This window comes from Falco cherrug, chromosome 6, assembly GCF_023634085.1.
Source record: "Falco cherrug isolate bFalChe1 chromosome 6, bFalChe1.pri, whole genome shotgun sequence".
NCBI lineage: Eukaryota > Metazoa > Chordata > Aves > Falconiformes > Falconidae > Falco > Falco cherrug.
Genome location: NC_073702.1, coordinates 146,292 through 162,186, shown reverse-complemented (window position 1 = coordinate 162,186; position 15,895 = coordinate 146,292).

Here is a 15,895-nt window from a genome sequence, read left to right as displayed (position 1 = left end):
GCTGAAGAAAAATTATCACCTTTAAGTATTGCTCATTGAGAGGTTTGTTTGCTCAAGGGCTGTAGAGGTTAAATGACAAGATTTCCCTACTTTATTTTCTCTGGAAGAACTGAGGTTTTCTGAGTGCATTTTGTGAGTGAAGAACAGAACATTATTTGCTTGCTGCACGTCAGGAGCAAAGAATACACACACTAGAGTGGCTTTTGGACATTATTAGAGACTAGCCTAAACATTTTGGAAACTGGTCTTTCAGCTTCTAAAAATTCATGCTCAGCCCCAGCTATTCTTGTAGAAACTTGATTTGATTAACATTTTTTTAAATTTGAGAAACAGTTTTGGAGATTTTTGACTTGCCCTATATTATTCTGTTAGAAACAGCATCAAGAAGCCTGGGTGCATCTGGCAGGAGATGCAAAGCACTGCCAAGAAGCAGACTGTAAAGATCTTGGGGGTAATTTTGCTTTCCAACCGATCTTCGTTGCTGTATGATACTCTGCCATGTATCTTACTAGTTAATGCTGTAAATTACTATTGTGTCCATAGTCCAAGGATGCACATGGGAGTTTAATAGCACTGTGAATGATGAAGCTGTAGGGCAGGGTCTTACAGACCAGGGATCTAGGTCTTACTCCTCTGAACTTGCTGAATGGGTTTAAACACACCTTGCTGAATGGGTTTAAACACAAAAGACTTGAGTTTACAGCTTTAAACAACCCATCAAATCACCTGATTTTGCAAAGGTGTTAAATACCTACTCTTCCCAGTGAAGCTAGTGGGACTGGTTTAAAACTTGCCAAGTTCTTTGACATATAGATGAGATAGATGTAGTCTGCTGCAATGCAAATGAGTTTAGGTTTTAGACTGCTTGCTAGTGCAATACTTAGGGAGGACTTGGTCACTTCTGAGCATGGGAATGGCTCTATATAAATCAAGGGTTATAGTTTCAAAGCTTTTTGCATTAAGGTCATCTTTTAGATTCATACATGCACAGATGTGATCTGATCAGAAAGCTCTGCTACAGGTATGAAAACGTGCGTGTTCTTAAGCGTCTCTTTCGATGGCTGCAACTCTGATGTGGCAAAGAAATTATTTATTGATTCAGAAAAGCCTATGAATTCATTTGGGTGCATTCATGCTGAAAATATTTTTAGGGAACTGTTTTTCTGTCTTCACTGGAAGTTATGTGCTTGGAAGTACATTTTGTAATAGTTGCTGTATTAGTAAGCTGTATTTTCAATCAAAAAAAAGAATCCCCAGACCTGCACTTGGTGAAATGAGCAGCAAGCCTTGGATTCAAAAGTCTTATGTGATGGGGAGACATGAGGATGGGAGAGAATCTAACTGCACTTGGCTTCAGATCAGGGAATGGTGAAGGTCAAGAATTGCTTTTGATCATTTTGTTTTCCTCAAAACCATCTGAAAAGAATGATTTTAAACTTGACTGTGAGCAGTTACTTTCTGAATTATCACCTGAAGATAAAGAGCAACATGTCAAGGTTGAGGTCAAGCTCACTGAAGTTCATTGGACCATAGTAGATAAAATCTAGGAGCAACAAAATGCTTTCAGGTATATTCAAAGTAAGTCCAATGAGGAATGATTCCCTACAGCACATGGGATGTTAATAAACTTGTATTTTATAAGAAACAGGAGAAAGAAATTTCTTAGCAACTGAAAAAACATAGCTGAAGAAATATATAACTAGATCTGAGGTATATATTCAGCTATGTTTAGATCTGATATTCTGAAATATTATAGAAAACTATGAGCAAAGTTCACAAGGTTTTTCTGTAGATTTGCAGCCAGGTGTGGTTTTTTGATGCTTAATGTTTCATAATTTTTTATCTGTTTTGCTTTGGAATGCATTATCCTGTTTCAAGGGTAATGGAAGGGCTTGTGTTTGTGTTCTTGTTTAGGAATCGTAGACTGCTTGCTCCTGAGGAGAGTGATTTGGTACCAGGTAATTTGAAGTCCTGATCTGAAATGGAGAAAATGTGATTTAGAAAGACAGCATCAATAAGCTCAGGTTCAGAGGGCTAAGGAATAACTCATAGCTTTTTTGCTGTTTGCATCACTTCAGCCTCCTTGCAGTTGCGTGGGGAAAACATTAGGAAGAATGAGCAGAGGTGAAGCCTTTATGCTCCTTAGTTGTTTGTAAAACCTGCTGATGAGTCAGAGCACCTGGAGCTTGTCTTTAACTTTGGAGCATATGACAGGTTCTTACAGCATGAGCAATTTTTTTAGCTCAATTCAGAAGAGTACTAAAAATACATTTCAGCTCTGAGTCCTATTTATTTGTGTAGAACTTCCACTTTTCCCTTTCCTAGTACTGTAAACTGTATAGTAGCTCACCAAAAGAAGTGATCAAAACCCTAGAAAGTGTACTTTTTTAGTATATTTATTGAAAAATCAAAGAGGCTGGATACCTGGGTTTTCAGAGGTGCTTCACAAAAAATCCTGCTAGTCACAACACAGGACTAAAGCATCCTGTTGAGAAAGCACAAGAAGGAGAGTTAAATTTCTGAATGAGTTAATTTTACTGTCATGCGGAGCAACAAAGTTGCTTAAGCTTAATTTTTTGAGGCAGCCTGTATGAATTTTAAAATATATCTCTATGCTTTGCCACTATCTTCCAAAAACTTTAAAAAGAGATAGAGACACTTAAAATTTCAGGGGAAAAAAATATACACACACACATATAAAAACATATACAAATATATTTAAATATATAAATAATAATAAATAGGAAAGAAATTTATAACTTTTGTTCCTGAGTGAAATTTGTTGGAATAATATCCCCTGCTTTTGATATAGCTAATGAAAAAAAAAAAAAAAAGACCTCTTGTAAGGGTATATATAAAACAGCTGAAAAATAAAATTACCAAATTAAAACACTATACGATGATGCAGAGAATTATTTATGTCCATTATTAAATCCAATGTTTATCTTAAATTAGAAGAATTTATATGTAAAACATAACCCTTAACTCTGATTGTATGCATTTCTTCCTCACAGGTCTGATTCACCACACTTCAAATAAGACCTTCCTGCTTCTTGCTCTCAGCTTAGCGTTTTGGAGAGAAATGAATTTTAATGCAGTGCAGAAAGTAATAGTGAATGAGAATCCATAGTCAGAAGGGTTTCCTCAAATGGTTCTTTTCAAATACTTGTTATATTTAAAGTCAAGCTACACATTTGTAAAAACAGGAATACGTTTCACTGATTAAGATGTATTGTGCAAGAAAAGGAACAGATCCTTTTTTTGCTTTTAAAATGCCTTCCTCTTTTATGCAGCAGATGGTGCTAGATTGTGAATATATGTCAATTTGATTTATTTATAGTCTGAAGAATATACAGTGAAAGACATGGCATGTACGATGTTCAAATAGACTACATAGCAAAGTGATCTTTATAAACTCATTTGTTTTGGCACAGTCTTCTGTGGTGTGCATGCTTTTCCTGATGTCTCCTCTGCACCCTTCCAAGACTTTCAGAATTGCTTCTATCGTGCTTATGAAGGGTGCCAAAGCTAACAAGGGACAGAGTGACAGAATTACAGTCAGTTCTAAAAGGTGCATTTTATCTAAAGAATATGTATCGCAGATATATAATACTTAAAGAGGTAACAGGAGTTTACACAAACTTCATTTATCTTTTGCACTAGAGCCTCTGTCCACAGCATCCCAAAAGTGTGGCACTTTTCCTCGTCCAAGTCAGTGTGTCAACACTGCTGGACTTGGCTTTGGCAGGTACAGCCATGCCACTATAAAGCCAAGCTGGACTCCAGCTGCTTACAAATCCTGTCTGCCCTTTCGGCATGTGACAGGGCCCTTCTTGGGGTGGGCTCTGGAGTGAATTTGTCTGCCATGTGCTGGCTGTATGATGCGTTTCCATGAAAAAGTGGTATTTGGGGCATGCTCAGAAGGGTGCCTGTTTAGACCTGCGCTCAGACTGCCCCTCAGTAGGTTTTTGGGCTCACCTGAAGTGCCTATTTGCAGCCTGGCACCTAAAGCTGCTAGAGGTAAAAGAGCTGCAAAAGTGACCATACACAACCATCAAAGCATAGGATGCCACATGGCTTCTAACGTCTTCCTGCCCTTGTGCTCTCCTGCCCACAGCCAGCATGAGACATTGTCAGAGTACAGTCAGCTCCAGTCACATCACCTGTGTGTCAGCATAATTGAATTTGTTGGCTGAAGGAGCTTGGTGTCTGACTCTTGAGGAATTGCAATGGACATTTGGTGCATAACTTTTCAGGGCTCTTTTGAAAATTCCAAATGCAGTAGTTTGCAAAATAAGCTGATTTGTGCCTTGACAGTAAGAACCTTTGTTACAATTTGTTAGCTTAGATCCTGAAGAGACATTTCTGCTTTTAGGAAAGGCATAGATCAAGAGACATGCAAAGCTACAGCTCATTTACCTTATACGAAACCTAGAGGATGAAAGAGGCAGTGTCACCACAGCCCTCCCAGAGGCCTTTTCTGGAATGGAGAAATACCCTCTCGGGATCCTTCATCAGGTGCTGATTAGATATTCAATGGAGAAAAAAGCCTGTTCAAACACTGAGGAGAACTAGGATATATTTGCAAAGACATTCTCAAATATCACCCCAGAAGGCATGTCCTGCGATCAGTGCTGTTTTATGGTGGTCAGTGCGTTAGTAAGTATGAAGAATTATTACTAATAAATCAGTGGACTAGTGAAGTAGAGACTAGTGGTGTTTTCAAAAAAGTAACAAATTGTTTAATCCTATCAAAGAACGGGTTACTAAAGCAACTGCAGAAAGTTTAATCACTGAACCACAGTTAATGTCAGTATATCCAGGTGTTGCTGAAATTCCTCAGAAATGAGGCCTCAATCACAATAATGGCATGAGTATTTAGTGACTCTGCAGATGGGGAAAACAACACGAAGAACAGTCTTGAGTCTTGGATCACTTGAGTCATTCTCTCAGAAAGGCAATTAAAGCATTACCCAAATTTCTATCTTATTAAAGCTTTTAAATATCATTCCCTCAGTGTGAATGTTTACGGAGAAATCTCTTGTGTTTTAGCTTTCAGACTCCTTGTTCTTTCCTTCAAGGTCCTGTGCAAATTATCTCCCATTGTCTTTCTTTTTCTATCTCCTAGCTCATTTCTTGCCTGCCTTGCCTGGCTCAAACTGCCCCCTTTTCCTCCTACTCACCTCCAATTTTTCTGGCAATCATTTTTTTTTTTTTTCTAAATTTTGCAAGTTGCTAGTTAAAAGCCTTCTGGGACCACAAGTGTTTTGTTTTCCCTAGTGGAGAATGTTAAAGTGTAAAAAGAAAGAAATCATACAAGAAATAAGTGCCAGTTCTGTGTGCTCTTGTATGGACCTTGCCCAAGTACTGAGAATGAACTACATGTAAGGAGCAACTCTCTGCTTGGTAAAACAAAAAATACTCAACAGTGCAACACACTCATGTTGGACCACACTGTATTGTTAATAATGGAAATGCATCTTATGCCCTGCTAGACCAAGTCCTTGTTAGAGGCTTGGCCTCTGGGGACAGAGAAGGTGTCAGAGAAAACGAATCAAGCAGAAGAAAACAAAAGTTATGAGAAAAATGGTAAGCAGTAATGATGTTGAGCTAAAGCTGGTTGGTTTTTTGATTAAACCCTGGATGTCATATGTGAAAGATTTCTTAAATCTTAAATAGAAATCACTGATTGTTTACTTCAGTGCTCTTCAGCAGAATTAGCTCTTTTGAGTTCTCAATGTGTAGTAGCTCTTTAGTAGAGTTGAGTTTTAGCTCTTCAGTAGAGTTAGCTCTAGCTCTTTTGAAGAAGCCAAGACAGTTTGTAGTCCTCACTTGAGTTACTGGGTCAAGTTTTAAGCCATGAGGAGCAGGATATATTAATTTGGAGCTTTGTATTGTTAATACACAGATAGACCTTCTTAACTAGTCAGCTTGCACTTGCCCCCTTTTGTCTATTTCCAAACCACTTTTTAAACCATCTTTTTCATGACAGATACCTCTGTCTACATTTTATATTGCAAAACAATCCAGAATGATGACATCAGCATTGAGCATTTTGCTCTGGCCTTGGGTAGGATCAAGTAGGGATCCATACTGGACTCTCCAGCTTTTCTAAATATTGTTTAAACAATTTTAACATTGCTTGTACAGAATTGCTATATATCCACAAGGATTCCACTGCAAGCGTGACTGCAATAACCACTTTTTTGTCATAATTCTAGTTTTCTCAGATGCCTTCAAAATTAGCCTGCTCAGGAAGATGTCTCAGGTGTGCACAATAATGAAGATTTTTACGCTTGAATGATTAATTTTCAGTTCTGCCCTTCTGCAGCTCCAAACTTTGCTTTACACCCATTCCTGCTTGTCCTAATAAGGGGTGCCCATTCTCCTTTGTAAACTCAGTTAGAAAAAGCAGTTAAAAGATCTTAGGAAAAATTTGAGGGAAATTATTTTTTCAGGGTTTTTGTGTAAGAGGGCGGCTTGACTGAGGTTGTTGTAACAGTTTTTTTTTCCTGGCTGCCTAGGCAATTAGTTCTCAGTTTTAATGGCTCAGAAGGAGAGATCTGGGTTTTGTGGGATGTTTCCTTTGAGTGACATCTCTGGACTTTGCTGTTTTTCCTTAGGTCTCCTGCCCCCAGCTCGGTGGATTGAGCCTGACTCTGTGAGTGGCAGACTTCAGGGTGTCTGAAACTGAGAGGCAGATCACTCTGTGAATTGAGTTAGATAATCACGAGTGGGGTGTTAAAAGGCCCTGCTCTGCCTGAGATCTCTTTGGGTAGAAATTATGGTCTCAGACTGCAGTAGAGGTTTCTGGCAGAAATAAAATACAACTTATTTGTTGACATGTATCTTGTCTTCTGAATCAGTGCCCTGGGGAAGGACCTTAGCTTCAGGGTTCAGCTGAACATACACTAATCAAAGAAGGCCCCTGATTCCCCACCAGCCTTGGCCATGTCCCTGGGTAACAGCGAGTGCTGCTGATGCTGAGCCAGGCTCATGGGCTCCCTCCGAGGCGAGGGAGCCCAGGCTTGAGGACACATGCTGGGGAGATGACAAATGAACACCATGAGATGTGACAGTGTGCCACATCCCTGCAGGAGCCCCCTGCACTGGGATGAGCCGGTCCTATGAGCAGATATTCACTGCTTTGTGTAGCTTGTCAATAATTCAAAGCATGGGAAGAGCAAAGAAAAGGCCTACAACCCACTGAAAAGTCCTGTTTCCAATGGCCCTCTTTCTTAGTTCTGGTTTATAACAAAAAGTAATGACATGTCTGTTAAAAGGCTGTGAAGGACACACATGGTACAGCAATGACTGTGGACACCCCAGGAGAAAGAGGTTTGCCAGGTATGCAGTAAGACCTAACAGGACAGTGAGACATATTTGGGGCAGCATGAATGTGACTAGGAGCCTCTAAAAGTGCCGTGTGTTGTGGATGGAGAAGGATGATTTAGTCCTGGATGTTCTCACAGGGACAGCTCAAATTAACAACCTCACAATAATGTTAAAGTGACCAACAGGATGTAACATCTGGTGTACTTTCAACCTGCTAGTGCATGCTTAATTTCCCCAAATTCTTACGAATTTTATCTTTTTGAGATTTTATTTTATCTTACCGCGAGCAGCGGGGAATAGCACACAGCCGACTCAATATGAGTGATAAAGCATGATTCCGTTTATTAGCCCGAATAGCTCTTATTTATACAGTGTATCTAATTATGCATACTCAGCAGTCTATGATTGGCTAGAATCACTACCTAGTAATTTACAAGGTCCTCCTACTTGCGGTTAGCTAGCTTACATAACTTCTTTATCTCTACTGCACATACCTCCTCAGAGTTGTTTGTGAAGCCTGTTAAGGCCGTGGTGTCCCTGCAATTCCGCAGCCATCAGCACAGCTGCCAACCTCAGCTGAGGCCTAGTCTTGATAGCACACCAGTTAGATTCGGCTCTGCTTATATAAAAGCTCTAATGATCTGTGACCCTTCTCATCCAGCCATTCTCCAACATCTTACCACATTAAAGAGTGATTTCTTGACTTCTCCGTTACCTCAGTTTTATCTGCCTGTGTTCAACATAACTTCGTCAAGTTTACACAGACTTCCACCTTAATGTCAGACACTGTTAGCCAGATACCTAGTTTTGCAATTTATGACCTCCTCAGGGTAACGTTTTCTCTGCCTTTGCCTTTCAATTCCCTGTACCATTATTTATGTTCCCTTTAAAGCTTACAGTCTGGTTCTGCAACCTTTAGAAATCTAGATGAGAATCACCTAACTGTTACTTTTTCAATTTTGTGTTTCTGATCCTTGTTATAAGCAGATTTTGGGTTAATGTAGCTACAGACATTACAATACAGTCTCAGGTGTACTCAACAGTCTCAGGTGTACTAAATGATAAAAAGAAATCACCAGTCTGAGATTTAAAAAAAAAAAAATCTTGTCTTTTAGAAGTATCTTTTTTCTATGATCTCATATTCTTTGAGTTTCTTTAGCACAATCTAATAACTGCATTCCTTCCCCACTGCACTGTAGGCTATTGAAAGTCTATCATCTCTGAGCAAACAATAGATAATATTAGAAAAAATCCAACCTTTTGCACACTGGTAAGTCTGCATGGTCAGATGTTCTTTTCTTGTTGTTCACCATGTTCTGCTGTTTTTCTTCTAGATTTAATCCTCTGGCTTTACCTTCACTCCTGCAGCCAGGAGATGTTCTTTGGCAGTCAGAAAGGAGCGCTGTAAGCCAGAGCTCTTTATGACCAGATGGGCTCGCCCAGAGCAGCAGCCTGCTGAGGCTGGAGTGAGGGGCTCCCACAGCTGGTGTGGTGGGTGCTGGGCTGTGGGTAGCTGGGCTGGTGCAGTAGCTCAGTGCTGAATGTGGGAAATGACCTTTCCAGCAGCAGCATTTTCTGCCTTCATCTCTCTTGTCCTCCTTCTGCCCAACAGGACAAGCAAGCTTGATCCTTCATGGCAGTTCCATGGCTCGCCCATCCCAGTTCCTTTCTGTAGCAGGAAGAGCCTAGCCCTGGGTCCTGGTCTTGGGGGAGAGCAATTCAGCTGGTTTTGCTATAACAAATCATGGGCTCATTCAGGAGGCCATCCAGCTCAATCTCGTGCTCACAGCAGGGTTGGTGCAGGGTTGTTCAGGCCAGGTTTTTCAGGGCTTGGGAGACTTGGTAAATGCAGTGGAGCTGTGGCTGATCATAGTTAAAAGAATGAGAATGTCTTGCATAGTTGTTTACCTTGATATTAGCAAGGCATCTGACACCATCTCCTACAACACTTTCACTGACAAACTGATGAAGAATGAACTAGATAAATGGAAAACTTTCCAAACTGATGATCTCAAAAGGTTGTGATCAGCAACTTCAAGTCCAGCTGGAGGCCAGTCAGTAGAAGTGTGTCCTAGGGGTCAGTACTGGGGCCAATAATTTTCATCAATAACGTTTTCATTAATGACCTGGACAATGGGGTAGGGTGCACCCTCAGCAAGTTTGCAGATGATGCAAAACTGGGAGGAGTAATTATAGACCAGATAGTTGTGCTGCAGTTCAAAAGGACCTTGGCAGGTTTGAGAAATGGTTTGAGAGGAGTCTTGTAAGTTCAACAAAATGAAATGCAGGTCCTGCCACTGGGAAGGAATAACTCCGTACACCACTACATCTTGGGACCAATGGTCTGGAAAGAAGCTTTATAGAAAATTACTTGGGAGCCCTGGTGGACAACAAATTGAATATGATCCAGCAGTGTGCCCTCACAGCAAAGGTGGCCAGCATTCTCCTGGGCTGGATAAGGCAGAGCATCACCAGCAGGGAGGTGATCCTTCCTCTTTACTCAGCCCTGGTGAGACACATCTGGTGTGCTGGGTCCAGGTGTGGACTTCTCAGTGCAAGAGAGACAAGGACTTACTGGAGTGAGTCCGGTGAAGGGCTATGGAAATGATTAAGGAACTGGAGCATCTGGCATATGAGTAGAGACTAAAAGAGCTGGGGTTGTTCAGCCTGGAGAAGAAAAGGCTCAGGAGGATCTGATCAATGTGTACATATGCCTGATGGGAGTGACTAAAGAAGGCAAAGCCAGGCACTTCACAGTGGTACCCAGTGACAGGACAAGAGGCAATGGGTACAAACTGAAACAGAAAATGGAGTGACCATGCAAAGGTGCACTCAAACCTGCATTGGGAAACTGCAGTCTGGCAGTTGGGCTCGAGCAAGAAGAAGCATTTTTCAAAGACAGCCATAACCCCATGCTTCATATGCACATACACATTATTTTATTATTTGCCACCTTTAATTTTTTCCTGTGACTTATTTATTGTATCCAGGCTCCACTTTCATAAAACTCCCTGCCCCCAGCTGTACTCGCTGATAAGTGTCTTGTGTAAAATAGCAAGTACCAGGTAGTGTTTGTACCAGCTAAAGAAGACTGGTAAATACTTCAGTGCAAAACCAGACATGTAAATAAGGTACATTTTGTGATCAAACAAAGCAAAAGACACTAATTTGTAAATTAATGTTGTGTTTGATATGAATCCAGTAAAAGGATCTTACTGAAGAATGCATGAGGTCCGTACAAGCCTGTGACTACTTTTTCAGGTACTCACGTATTTCTCATATTTAGTATGTGTATCACATAACTTGATCAATAAGTTGTGATTTTTTTCCTGCTAACAGATTGAAAATTCATAACTGACTTCTATGCAGGTCCTGACACTGGGAAGGAATAACTCCTTATACCACTACATGTTGTAGCAGCAAATACTGGAGAGGTAGTCACAGGCAAATTTAGGATGCTACTATGAATTTTAAAATCTGAGATTAAAACTATTTTAAAACTATGTTTAAAACTATTTTAAAACTATATTAAAATTAAGTCTCAAAATATAAGATTAAAACTAAGATGTATGTAATTTTACTCCAAGATTTTTGGTGCCATTACAAATAAGGAATAGTATCACAAAAGATACTAAAACTCTACACATAATCACAAGAGAAAGAGCAAGGCAACAAAACTATGCTAAACCAGGATGATTAACAATTAGCTGGGAAGAAGCCACTTCAGTAGTCTGAGTCAGCAATGGACAGAGCATCTTCCTATCATTAGTGGAGTAAGTGGGAGGTATGAAATTTTCAAGGAGTCAGGTGAATTATAATGTGTCAAAAAAGTTATTTGCTATAATTACCCCCCCCCCCCCGCATTCTTTTAAAAAAGTAATAAATAACTTTTCTTGAAAATTAGGTATCTTGCTCACCCCTTCATCCCAGTAGTGAAACCTTAATTTCTTACCATCAGTTCAGGTCTAACCTGTCGCTTCCTACTCAAAGAAAAACAGTTTCCAGCCCTGGGAGGGAGGCCTCAGTAGGCAGAAGCATCTGGTGGCCCAGTGCATGGCCTGAGGGAAAGGAGACACGAGTTTGATGGACTGCCATTGAGTCCATGCAATAGATTTCTGTCTGCTTTCCCACATTTTGGGTTATGTTATTTTTTTTGTTTGGAACCTGCTGCTGCTGTTGTGGCCCAGGGTAGCTCAGGACAGCAGGAATACGCTGGAAATGCTGACACCAGAGCCCCAAGGCTCTTGGGGAGATGTGAGTTGTTTCACCTTCTACCAACAGAAAATGTCCTGGAGGACTGGATATTTGCTTCTGCATTTCTTGTGCTTCTGACTGTTTTTATCTGTTTACAGAAACACTACCAGATACATGAAGTTACTGGTGGGCTGGGTGATGACATGACGATATTCATGCATGTGAGTCCAATCCTCCTTCTCCCTTGAAATACAGACAAGTCTTCCTCTCCTCTTCGTTGTCTGTATCACTCCTTTTATTCCCCTATATTAGTAATATTTAGTATGGATTTTCATCCTCCAAGATACCTGAAATTGCTTACTGTGGTGAAGTGTATCATCTAACTTAGTTGTCTAAAAGCTATCTAGGCTGTAGTTCATGGAGATATAAGTATCTCCTAGAAGATGGTTATTGTTTATTTTTATATTCTTTCCCTAACACATTGCTTACTGTTGCTTAGACTCAAACATTTCAAACTTGCACATGTGAATGAGTGCTTGACTAAGTGTCATGAATAACATTTATTTCATAGTGGACTGACATTTTCTGGAAGAGTAGTGACAACAGGGAATTTTCCTGTTCTTTTAGGAATTTTTTTGATCTTTCTACATCTTATTTTAGGCTTGCTGCTGGAGGTCAGTAGTTGATAGACATTTTCTGAACAAATGAGAAACTGAGAAAAATGGACAGCTTGAAATAATGTGTTAGAGATAATAGGGATAATTTATTTCTTGATAGTAGAAAGATAGAAATTGATCCTTTTTCAACACTGGAAAAAGTTCAGTTGTGGTTTGCAAGAAAAGATTATTTTCCTGCCACTTGCTTCATGCTGAACAACCAGTTCTAATAAGGAACTTTCAGTATTTGCGTCTTTATGATTCTTTCAGAAACGCTAGCTCATTTGTTCTTAATAATGTTACTGAAAAATACCAGTAATTATATAATGGCTGTAGAAATCACATTTTAGGTAAATGAAGAGAGAAATGATTTTTTTTTTTATTATAAGTCTCCAATTTATATGTAATTACCAGCTATAAAAGAACCTTCCTGGTATGCATAATGACCACCTTTTGTCCTTGCATGAAAAGTCGAGGTGTTTTCATTCAAGGTTTTGTTCTCTTCAGCTTATTCCTGGCTGGTTGGGGAGACAGAGGCAGCTGTTTTTATGACAAGTCACACAGCCCTTCCCCAGACTATTGAAAGTGTTGGTTTGAAAACCAGCTGGGTGTATTCTTAGTCTGTCAAGCCCAGGCCATAGAAACAAGAATCCTGGGCAAGCTAGTTGAAATGTGCCATTGTTAAAAAGGAGCTGTTCTTGATGGTTTTTAAAAATGTTAATAGAAACTAGCAATTACTAATTACCTGTAACTGCTATGATTTAAGAGTAATACAATAGAAAACATGCAGGTAACATAAAGCGGTATATGTTGTTTTTCCAGTTGCTATGGGGTCCACTGGAGATTTGATGCTCTACCATCTCTTGTGTAAGTATATATAAAATTTTAAAAGAAAAAGATGCAGGACTACTCTTGCTGTCCAGTTGTTACGATTATTTATTGTAAGTCACAGTAGAATTTGTAATCATAATGAAATGTATTTTTGTTTTTCAGACAGAAGGACAAACTTTATGTCTGTGTAACACCACGGTCACCTTTCTGATTTGCTAGAGATGGTAAGTGTAGAAAAAAGGTGGTTGCTGTAGATGATACAGTCATGTACTGCACCAAGACTTTAATTACTGGGACAGAAGGAACATGCTGGGTCTAAGTCTTGCAGAGACAGGAGACCTAGTGCTTGACAGCAGTCTGGATATGCAGCCTCAAGGTGGAAGACTCTCAGTTGATTAGGCCTGAACGACAGGTAGGAGAGTTCCTGAATAGCAGTCTTCATAGCCTACAGCAATTTTATATACTTGACCCCTACAATGTGAGAATGCTCAGAAACAGCAGTCTCTTTATCATCACTTTTGTGGTGGCATGATATTATAGGTACAGTAAATGACTGGTACAAAGAAGACACCTGCATCTGCCAGCCTGCCATGAATCTAATGGCAACTGAGATGAAGTGGCTGCAGAGTTTAATACATGTAAAGCTGCAAGAGACATCACTGTCAAGAATGCCCCAAATTCTCCTTCAAAAATAGGGATCTGGACAGATGTTTTTCATGCTTCAGGGTTTATCACAGGTTTGATTCTGTTTTGGCAGAAATACCCCCAAGAAGGTGGCCAAGAGGGAAAAAAGGTGTTACCGCAGTGTTATTTTTTCCAAATTTTAAATAACTCATGTTTTTAATTGGTAGCATGGGTGAGTGAATAATTCTGAAACTTGACCTGGCCCTTCTGCTGTTCTAATGAAAATTTCCCCAGAACTGGGATCTGAAAATTGCCCTTTGAGTTACCCAATCTTTGCTTTGTGCAGTGTGCTTTTTTGAACAGTAGGAAGTCTGGAGAGTGATGGCTCTGTGCTTCATTAGTGCAGGCTTCTTGGGTGATGACTGGCCAGACAAGTGAAACAAGTAGGTGCAAGAATGTGGAATTTCAGTTGCATAAGCAGCCATACATTCTGAATGTTTTGATATTGAACACCTGATTTTGGCTATGAACTGTCTTCATACAGGTATGGTTTTATAGATTTTGAACTTCTGTTTCAAGGCATTTTTCCAAAATATTAGATCAAGTCCCAGATCTGAAACACTGTGGTTTGAAAGGTGGAATGAAACATTTTCTCAGCAGCACAGCGGGTAAGAGTTTGGTTCCTCATGGTTTTGTATGCTCTTCCTTTTGCTGAACATCCCCATGCTCTCAATTCCCCTGCAATATTTTTACTTTTTACTTTCACTCTTATTCTTTACAACACCTTCTGCATATGCTCCCATCATCTCCCTTTGCACTGAAGCCTTTCTTTCAGCAGAGGCAAGCTGCCCATGCAGAGGTGTCTGTCCCAGGGGAGCCGAGTCACCCTCTGGTCCCCCCTGACAGTCTTGCCTAAACCTTTGCTGATGGCAGTGAAAGCCAGGGCGAAAGGGCATACCCATATGCAGATATCTCCTGCATGCCTCTTCAGTTTTTCGCTGAGCCTTTCCAGCAGTTAATGAGCTAACATTAAAGGGAAAGTTAAGCCAGAACCATGTGAGTGGAACGGTGGTTCCTCGTAATCATGGGTCTGTGTTTACATTTTGCTGCAAAAGCAATCCCTGCTTCAGACAGCTCCTTGTAGCTCTGAAGCGCATTCAGTGAGGAAACACAAGTTAATACAAGGGTCTGTCATGTACTTGGCAAAGGCATTTTATGTGGAATCAAATTTGTAAGGTATGGAAGTACATCAGCTGATGGTACTGGGTTGCTCGTTCTGCTGCTAATGAAATCGCCTTTGTTCAGGTTAGAGCTAAAACCCTATTCATCAAAATGTAAGGGCAAATGGGTCTGTCATATTAGATATTATAATAAGAATCACTAAATCTTTAACAATCCTACTTCATATCTAATTACAAATCTCTGTTGTTTTCAGCAATCCACGTATTTTATTCAGTTATTGCTTAAGAAAGCAGGCTATGTAATGATCAGCGGATACACAAGATGTAATTGATTCCTAATGATAATGTATATTTATCTAGCAAGTAGCAGAATTTTCTCCTTTCAAATTAACTACATTTATCATCGTGATAAATATGTAAAGATAATATTTGAGGCAACAATGCTTTGCTATGACTGAACTTGTGACAGCAAAAATGCCAGTCAACTTTGACTGGAAAAAGTCTCAACATTTTCATTTACTTAGTTTCAAAATTCAGTGTAAACCAAATTGCCTCTACCCATTCTTGAAAAGATCTGGCAATATTTTGGAAGCTTTTGAGGCGATCACATTGTAATGGTTCAAACTTTAAAGGTATTTATGCCAAGATTAGTCACATTTTTTACTTTCTTTTGAGACAAGCTGACAGCTTCTTCATTGAGTACTGCCAGATGTGTTGTGCTATGGTGATCTTCTAACTCTGTGAACAAAGGCTTTTATGTGTTCAAGGGAAATCATACTGTATTTCACCTCATTTTTTCCCGCCCACTTTAGATAAGACTGGTTCCAGCTTATGCCACAGAAACATGCATCAATTTCTGTAAGTCTTTTTAAAATTATTATTATTATCTATAGGAAGATTTATAGTATATTGCAGTATGTGGAACAAACTTTTCCATACCTGCTGTGATCATGTGTTGCTAGGAGAACATCAAGAAATTTGACTGGCAAAGTTACCTGGGTAAAAATGGGGGCACGAAAATCAGTCTGGGTGAATCTGATGCTGCTATGACATCTCTATGTTTATTACAGAGCA